Source organism: Archocentrus centrarchus, chromosome 2 (assembly GCF_007364275.1).
Source record: "Archocentrus centrarchus isolate MPI-CPG fArcCen1 chromosome 2, fArcCen1, whole genome shotgun sequence".
Lineage (NCBI taxonomy): Eukaryota > Metazoa > Chordata > Actinopteri > Cichliformes > Cichlidae > Archocentrus > Archocentrus centrarchus.
In genome coordinates, this window is record NC_044347.1 from 6,037,585 (window position 1) to 6,045,937 (window position 8,353).

An 8,353-nucleotide genomic window follows, 5' to 3' on the forward strand; every position below is an offset into this window, starting at 1 on the left:
ATTGGGATGCAAACCTTTAGACCCAGTGTCAGACCCCACGCTGGTGCAGTGGGTCCTGGGTGTTTCCTGCTGTATGATTATACCCGGCCTCATGTGGTGAGATGATGCAGGGAGTTCCTGGAGGATAAAGTAACTGATACCATTGACTGGCCCCCATGCTTGCCTGGCCTAAAGCCAACAGAACACCTCTGGGACATTATGTTTAGGTCCATCTAACGCCGCCAAGCTGCACCTCAGACTGTCCAGGAGCTCGGTGATGCCCTGGTCTAAAACTGGGAGGAGACCCCCCAGGACATCATCTGTGGTCTTATTAGGAGCATGCCCCAACATTGTCAGGCATGCGTGCAAGCACATGGGGACCACACAATCTACTGAGTATGATTTCAGTTGCTCCAATGAAATGTCATCACAATAGACCAGCCTGCTGCATCATTTTTCTCTGTGATTTTTGGGTGTCTTTTTAAACTCCGCCCCCTGTGGGCTCGTACCTCGGGACTTCCAGGTCATACTCGGCACAGATGTTCCTGTACTATGTCGGCTCCTTGGTCACAGCGTTCCATGTTTGCTCTGCCTGCTAGCATCTCATCATGTGAGGTTTAAAATCCTCCACCTCCACTACAAATACAGACTCAGAGTGAATGGAGCTTTCCCTGCTGCTGTCACTCACACTGATCACTGAACAGTGAGGAGTTCAATCTGAACATCAATGCTTTCTGTTTGTGTGGAGACACAGAGTGACTGATCTGAGCTCATTCATGAGATCACATCTGCTGTGCCTCCCTCAGTCACAAAGTGAAGGTCCATATTCACATATTCACACAGTACCGACTTATGAAGGAATATTTACAACAGTGGAAACCAAATGTGCTCAAATTAAACTATTACAAATCATTCCATTTTTGCCCACTTGTGAGCTCAGAGAGGGTTCATTTCTGCAAAGTTCTTGTTTTTAGAACTCACAAAATATATTTGTGCGATCTGTCGTGTTGTTTGCAACAATAAATATGATATTTTGACATTAACATCAGAAAGTTTATGAAGTATCCAGAGTTATTTTTCTGTGTTCAGTTTTTAACAAGACCAAACGTTCTTCTAGCTCTGCTATTTGCTCGCTGACCACAAAGACAGGTTTTCCCTACAGGCGTGTCTGCTGGAGACAGACAGGTGAGGTCGAAAGCATCGAGCCTCTTTTGGCCCTTGAAAAGCAAACATACGCCAGAGGGGACGGCTCCAAATACCCTGGCATAGTCTCCAGGAGTTACAGGGATATTACATTTTCTGACAAATTCTTCATAGCTGAGCAAAAGTCCTTCACTATTGAATAACTGCTCAACCCATATGATGATGTTCTGAAACCAATAGTCCACAAACAGAGATTTCCATTTGTAGAAGATGTCTTTGTTACTCCAAATCAGAAAGTTGTGGGGTTAGCGCTGCTCCTTCGGGTGTTGCTGTTGCCTTGAGACGTAAACAGGAAGTGACACACGGGCTGTGCACACTTAAGAGCAAATGACTAAAACTGTAAACTTAATTATCAATAAGAGTTGATTACTTGTTGGGATAGAAACGTAACACAATCAAACACAAAGATTTGAAAGGAATGAAATGAAACAACAGGAAGTGGAAATCATGACAATAAGACTCTTTTTGTGCCACACAGTTGTCACTGACACACACTGTAATCAATCCAACAGGATGCTGATAGCAGCAAATACATGTTAGAGCTCAGAGGAGGATCTGAGTTTAAGCTCCTGCCTCCTGAACAGGAAGATGGAAGGAAAGGAGAGAAATGTTGCTGTATTCCTGGGAAAGGGAAATTCAGAGGAAAATCAAAGACTTTCAAAGTAAGAGCTGAGAAAAGGAGGCCAGATTGAAGCTTCACTTTTCACATTAAAGTCTGATGTTTGGGAATCTGAAGGATGATGTTACTGTAAAAAATCTCAACTGCTGCTCCTGCTTTTCTTCTTCTGCAGCTTAAACAAATATATAAATATATCTGCATGCTCTGCTGAGCCAAGAAAAACAATCTGAAGATTTTGAAATGGTGTGTGTATCTTTGAGGAGTTTTTGAAACAGCTGCTACAGAGTCTGAATGTGTTCTGGCAGCATTTCACATTGAAATATTAACAAGCTCTGAAATATCATCATAAAATGATCTCAGACCATTAAATGTAGAAAATCCATCAAACTGAAGTTCAGAGTCTCGGCTCAAAGAGTCCAAATGATTCCATGAGGAAAGATTACTGTGATCAAATCAATGAGCAGTTATTGTTTGGAAATGATAATCAGACATTTTCAGGGAGTTTTTTTGTCTTTCTCAGGAATTTACAGACTGATAGAAACTCATCTGGATCATCTGATGTGGTTTTAATGATGTGTTGATGTTTTTCACTGTGATCACAGCGTCTGAATGTTGGAGCCAAACAGAAACAAGCCCCACGCGGTCACACAAGTCTAACAATGAACTGTTGATGAAGTTCAACCAATCACAGCACTGAAACCTAAACAGAAACCTGTGCAGACACCAGGAGAACATGCAGACTCCACACAGAAAGGCTCGGGAGGCTCAAGTTCTACTCATTTGATTTCTTGGCTGTAAAATGTAAGACGAGATCTGTTTGGTCCCAAAATGTCAAAATATTCCTCTGAGGTAAAGTGTTGGCCTTGGTTCATCCCCACACTGTGACCTTTCCAACAAACAACATTGATCTGTTTGGATTCATCATTTTACTGAGACATTTGGATTATAAAATTGATATAAAAATGAAGATTATTTCAAGAGGAAGATTTTCATGCAGGTAATCATTGATTTGATGATCAGTTAAGAGTAATTATTGATGAAGATGGACTGCAGGCTGTACTGTTTAAGCCTATCAGCTGATCACTGACATGATGCTGTGTTGAAAGAACTGAGTTTGTATGAACAGGTGAGTTTGTTCATTTCAAAGAAGCTCAATGATTTCTGCATTAATATCAAAGATCAAAATCATTGCATCATGATTGATAACTGTGCAAAAACACCTGTGCTGTAGCCTCTCTAACAGCACACACCTCGACCCACTTGGAAAAATAGTCAACGAAGACCAGCAAATAGGCATTCCCCGAAGCAGTGCGAGACAGTGGCCCGACAAAATCCACCCCCGTGTACTCCCAAGGTTTTTGGGGCATGATAGGAACCATGAAACAAGCTGGTTTCCTTTAGCTTGATTTAGTGAGCTGACAGACCGTGCAGGAAGCAACATAACGCTTGACATCCGCAGCCATTTGTGGCCAGAAAAACCTGGACTGCAGTCTCACCAGTGTTTTAGAAATACCGAGGTGACCCGCGGTGGTGTGATCGTGGTAATAGCTGAGCAAAGTACCACGGAGTGACATAGGAGCATACAATTTAAGCTCCTTCAATGGATGCAACCCACACTTGTGTTTTGGGTCTTTATAATAGAGTAGACCATCATACACAGTGTATAATGAGGAGTTGCTCTCATTCATGTTATTGAGGTCCATTTCATTACCTCTGAGCAGTTGGCCAGTGACTGGGTCATCCAACTGCAATCGCTTAACATGTTCGTAATCTGCCAGTAACACTGGAGGCAGAGTACGGAGATCCAAACCGCCAATGGCAGCGTACATGGGCAAAAGATCTGTAGGAGTGCTGCAGGAAGGAGGCAGAGGGTTGCGAGAGACTGCATCCGGCACTCTGTTGTTCACACCGGATTTGTGCACTATGCTGAAGTCAAAGTCTTGGAGTCGTAAGGACCATCGGGCTAGTCAGCCAGAAGGGTTAGGCTGGGACATTAGCCACTTGAGGCTGCTGTGATCAGTAAAAACAGTCACATGAAGGCCCTCAACATAAGGTCTGAAGTGTTCAAGAGCCCAAATAACAGCCAAACACTCCTTCTCGGGGGTAGAGTATGGCTTTTCCGCTTTGTGCAGAGAGCGACTTGCATAAGCGATAACAACTTCTCGACCCTCTTTATCCTTCTGCATCAAGACTGCCCCAAGGCCAATATCACAAGCATCGGTGTGAATGAAGAAAGGGTGTCCAAAGTCAGGAAATCTGAGGACAGGTGCCGAAGTGACACTCTTTTTCAAGAGATCCATGGATTTCTGACACTTATCCTCCCAGTGAAAAGCTGTGTCTTTCCGGGTGAGCGCGTGAAGTGGCTCAGCATGGCGTGCATAGTTCTCTACAAACCTGTGATAGTAACCTGTCAGGCCAAGAAACTGCCTGACATGTTTGATGCTGGATGGGATACCAAACTCCAACACGGCTTTGACTTTGTCCTCATCGGGCTTTATGCCATAAGGAGTGATCCAGTAGCCGAGGAAGATGAGCTCACTCAAGCAGAACTGACATTTCTTAAGTTTCAAAGAAAGACCTGCAGATTTGAGCCTTTCGAGCACTTCCCCTAGGTCAGCCAGGTGTTGTTCAAAAGTGGGGGAAACAACCACAATGTCATCCAGGTACACAGCACATGTCTTGTATACAAGACCTGCGAGGACAGTATTCATTAGCCTCTGAAAGGTGGCTGGTGCATTGCAGAGACCAAAGGGGAGCACACGGAACTGGAAAAGACCACAGTGGGATATAAAAGCAGTTTTCGGTCGGGACTCCTCCGCAACCGACACTTGCCAGTATCCACGGGCCAAATCCAGTGTTGTGATAAACCGCCCTCTCGCAAGGAAGTCAAGTGACTCATCAACACACGGCAAGGGGTACGCGTCTTTCTGTGTGACTTGGTTTATGCCCCTAAAATCCACACAGAATCTCGGATCAGCCCCAGGCCTGTTCACAATCACAACTGGGGCAGCCCATGGGCTGGTGGAGGGCTCAATGATGCCATCCTGCAACATCTTATCCACCTGCTCTTCAATAAGCTGTTTTTTTGCTGGTGAGGTGCGATAAGGGAGGAGATTTATAGGTTTTGCATCCCCAGTGTTGATCGTGTGTTCAGTGAGGGAGGTGTGGCCTAAATGACCATCGAATATCTCCCCAAAGTGGGTGAGGAGGCTGACCAAAACTGACTTTTGGCCCTCCTCAAGGTTTGCCTCCGCAACTTTAGAGACAAGCACTGGTTCCAGTGAGTCAAGGGACATGACCATCCCTCCTTTGACAAATAAGTCAGCTGCTTCATCCTCCTCCTCGCTCACCACAGAACAAGGGATGTTGTCCATGTATATGGTTCTGGAGGGGATATGGATGGATCATGAAATCCATCCCCAAAATGAAAGGGGTTGTCAGGTTATGAATTATGGCAAAACGGTGGTAAAAACGTTTGTTCATGAAGCCGATGGTTAGCCAAGCAATACCATCAGGAGAACAGCAAGCATTGTCTGCAAGGATCACAGGTGGGCCTGTCCACTGCTGAGTTTTGCAAGGGTAGGAACTGTTCACTTTGACAAGGTCAGCTCGTACCACAGAAAGAGATGCCCCTGTGTCAAGAGTGGCATCTGTGGACACAGAGTTAAAGTTTACTTTGGTCCTCAGTGGTGTGTTCCAGGGTGCCTGAGAAGCTGTATCCTCCATATGACCTAGAACAATTTGCTCTTGTGGGGTCATGGCATTTGGGTGAGGCTCAATCAACGCCTGGGGGTAGGGTTGCCCCTTTCGGTTTCCCACCTGCCTGGTGGATATTTGGTCAACAGCTGTGAGCCTGTGCGTTTCAGCTCCAGGCTCGTCCACATTTGCAGACAGAGTTACTGAGGAGGCTCTGACAAGTCTAGGTCGGGAGTGGGACCTTTTAGATTCAGTGTGGGTCATGTTGGTGCAGCTTGGGCATGTGTGGGACGTGAACCCCGGCCGAGATCACTTAAAGCAGTGAAGCTCATTGTCCCGCTTGTCTCTGAAGCGTGCAGGAGAGGACTGACGACCACTAGGACCAAGGACTGCATGGAGCTCATGAGCCCGCAGCAGCAAGTCCATAGCTGAAGGGACAGGTGTGCCATACAGTGCAACCCTGTACTTTTCCAGAGAATGTTTACATATCAATTCAATCAGCTCTTGTTCTGGTGGGGGACACCTTAATTTGTTAAACTCACCCAGCATGTGAGCCACAAATGTAGGGAGAGGCTCCTCTGGTGACTGGATATGGTCAAGTATGCCTCTTAGCACCCGTTCCTGGTTGTCAGATGGTAGAAACACTGTCCTGAAAAGCTGGCAGAATTGTGTCCAAGACACAACATGTGAGCTAAGTGCTTTAAACCATTTGCTAGGTTCTTTTGCAAGAAAATGAGGCAGTTCATTCAAAACCTGTGCATCAGTTTAATTCAAAGAGGATCTATAGGTGTCAACAGCCTGCAACCAGTCCTCTGGGTGCACCCCAGTATCGCCTGCAAATACTGGAGGCTCGAGCTTAGCATGGTGCAAAGCAGCAGCAATCATCCTGGATGTGTTGTTCAGTTCCAGGGAATGTTGTTGCATGGAAGAATAGGATTTTGTGTCCTGGGACAGGGACACTGTGAGCTGGTGAGTATGGAGTTGACGAGGCTACAGGGTTAGAGGTTGGTTGTTGTGCTGCATGAGTGTCGCAGTCTTTCTTGTCACACTGATCCCAGCGTTTCAATATACTCTTCTGCAGGCTGAGGGAGTCTTGTAGACATTCTCGTAATCTTTCAACCTCTGTTTGTAACAGTTGAACCTGTTGGTTAAGCTCAGATGTTATAGGCTGGGGAACCAAGTACTCTGTTAGGCTAACAATGTCCATGTCAGAGTGACAGTCAACCTCATCATCCATTATATCCGATAGCATGCCATTCTGTATAGATTTATTTTTTTTTTTTTAAATGTGCACCTTAAATCAGCAATACAGTGTTATTAGAGTGTGTTATTAGAGGCCAAAAGTCTGTAGTCTATAAAACCACTGAAATCTCAAATCTCAGTGACTTAAAGTCAGACAATCAAACATCAAATTCACATAGCAAAATACACTGCCCTGCCCTTAACAATGAATGAAAGAAGCAAGGTTCACCAAACATCGATTAATCACAGTAAAATACTAATTAAAAAATAATGCTGTAGGTAATAGAAAAATATCTTTTTTTTTTTTTTCTTTCCAGCTATACCCGGAGTCTGTACACTTCACAGTCCGTTAATGCTGCAGTGGAAAGTTCCCAAATAGTCCTTAAATTCAACACAGCAAAAGAAAACTTCTGGTGTCCTTCTTGTAATATACCTCAGTTCTCTCCAGCATTAAAAAGTTACTTTGTGAATATCCGGCGTGCTGCGGTCCTATAATCCATCACACCCAGTCACAGTCACGCCAGGGGAGATTAGCTTAGCCTTAATGGACGAGCCGGAAAAAAAGCAAATTATCCACTTACACAGACATCTGTGGCTGGTGATCGGGAAATCGACTGAATCCAGTCCAAACCTCGGTCGGTGTGCTGGAGAAGAGATCCAAGAAACAATGTTCGGGCGCCAATTTGTAACGGGAGCTGGTGCGGGTGGAGAGTCTAGCGAGGTTAGCTAGGGCTAGCACTAGCCTTGCCTGGGTAACTCACAAACATAGCCGACAAGATTCCAAATACAGTGCCTTTATTTGGCAGAACTTACGACCATCAAATGCCAGGTCTCCACGGCTCTACATAGCCAGATCATACATGACACTAGACACAGAGAGCGTCCCACGATCAGCTTGTCACTGCTAGCTCCCCTATCCTTTTGACAGGAACACACACACAGCTGTGAGACATGTCAACCAGCCTCCCCTGACACTTTGCTTAACCCACCGAGAATTTTACATCATGCCAGAATAAAATAAAATCTGTTTAAAAGAAGTTGTTTCAGTACAGTCAAAGTTGAGAATGTTTATTGTGTTTTCTTTAAGAATTTCCTGTCACATGTGAGCGCAAACTCAAATCTGCTCTGAAGAAGAAGTTCCAGTGTGTGTTTGAGGGCATCGCTAAAGCAGGAAACCCAACCCTTCTGAATCAGATCTACACAGAGCTCTACATCACAGAGGGAGGGACTGCAGAGGTCAATGATGAACATGAGGTCAGACAGATTGAAACAGCATCCAGGAAACCAGACAGACCAGAAACAACAATCAGACAAGAAGACATCTTTAAAGGCTCACCTGGAAGACATGAACCAATCAGAACAGTGCTGACAAAGGGAGTGGCTGGCATTGGGAAAACAGTCTTAACACAGAAGTTCACTCTGGACTGGGCTGAAGACAAAGCCAACCAGGACATCCAGTTCATGTTTCCATTCACTTTCAGAGAGCTGAATGTGCTGAAAGAGAAAAAGTTCAGCTTGGTGGAACTTGTTCATCACTTCTTCACTGAAACCAAAGAAGCAGGAATCTGCAGCTTTGAAGACTTCCAGGTTGTGTTCATCTTTGATGGTCTGGAT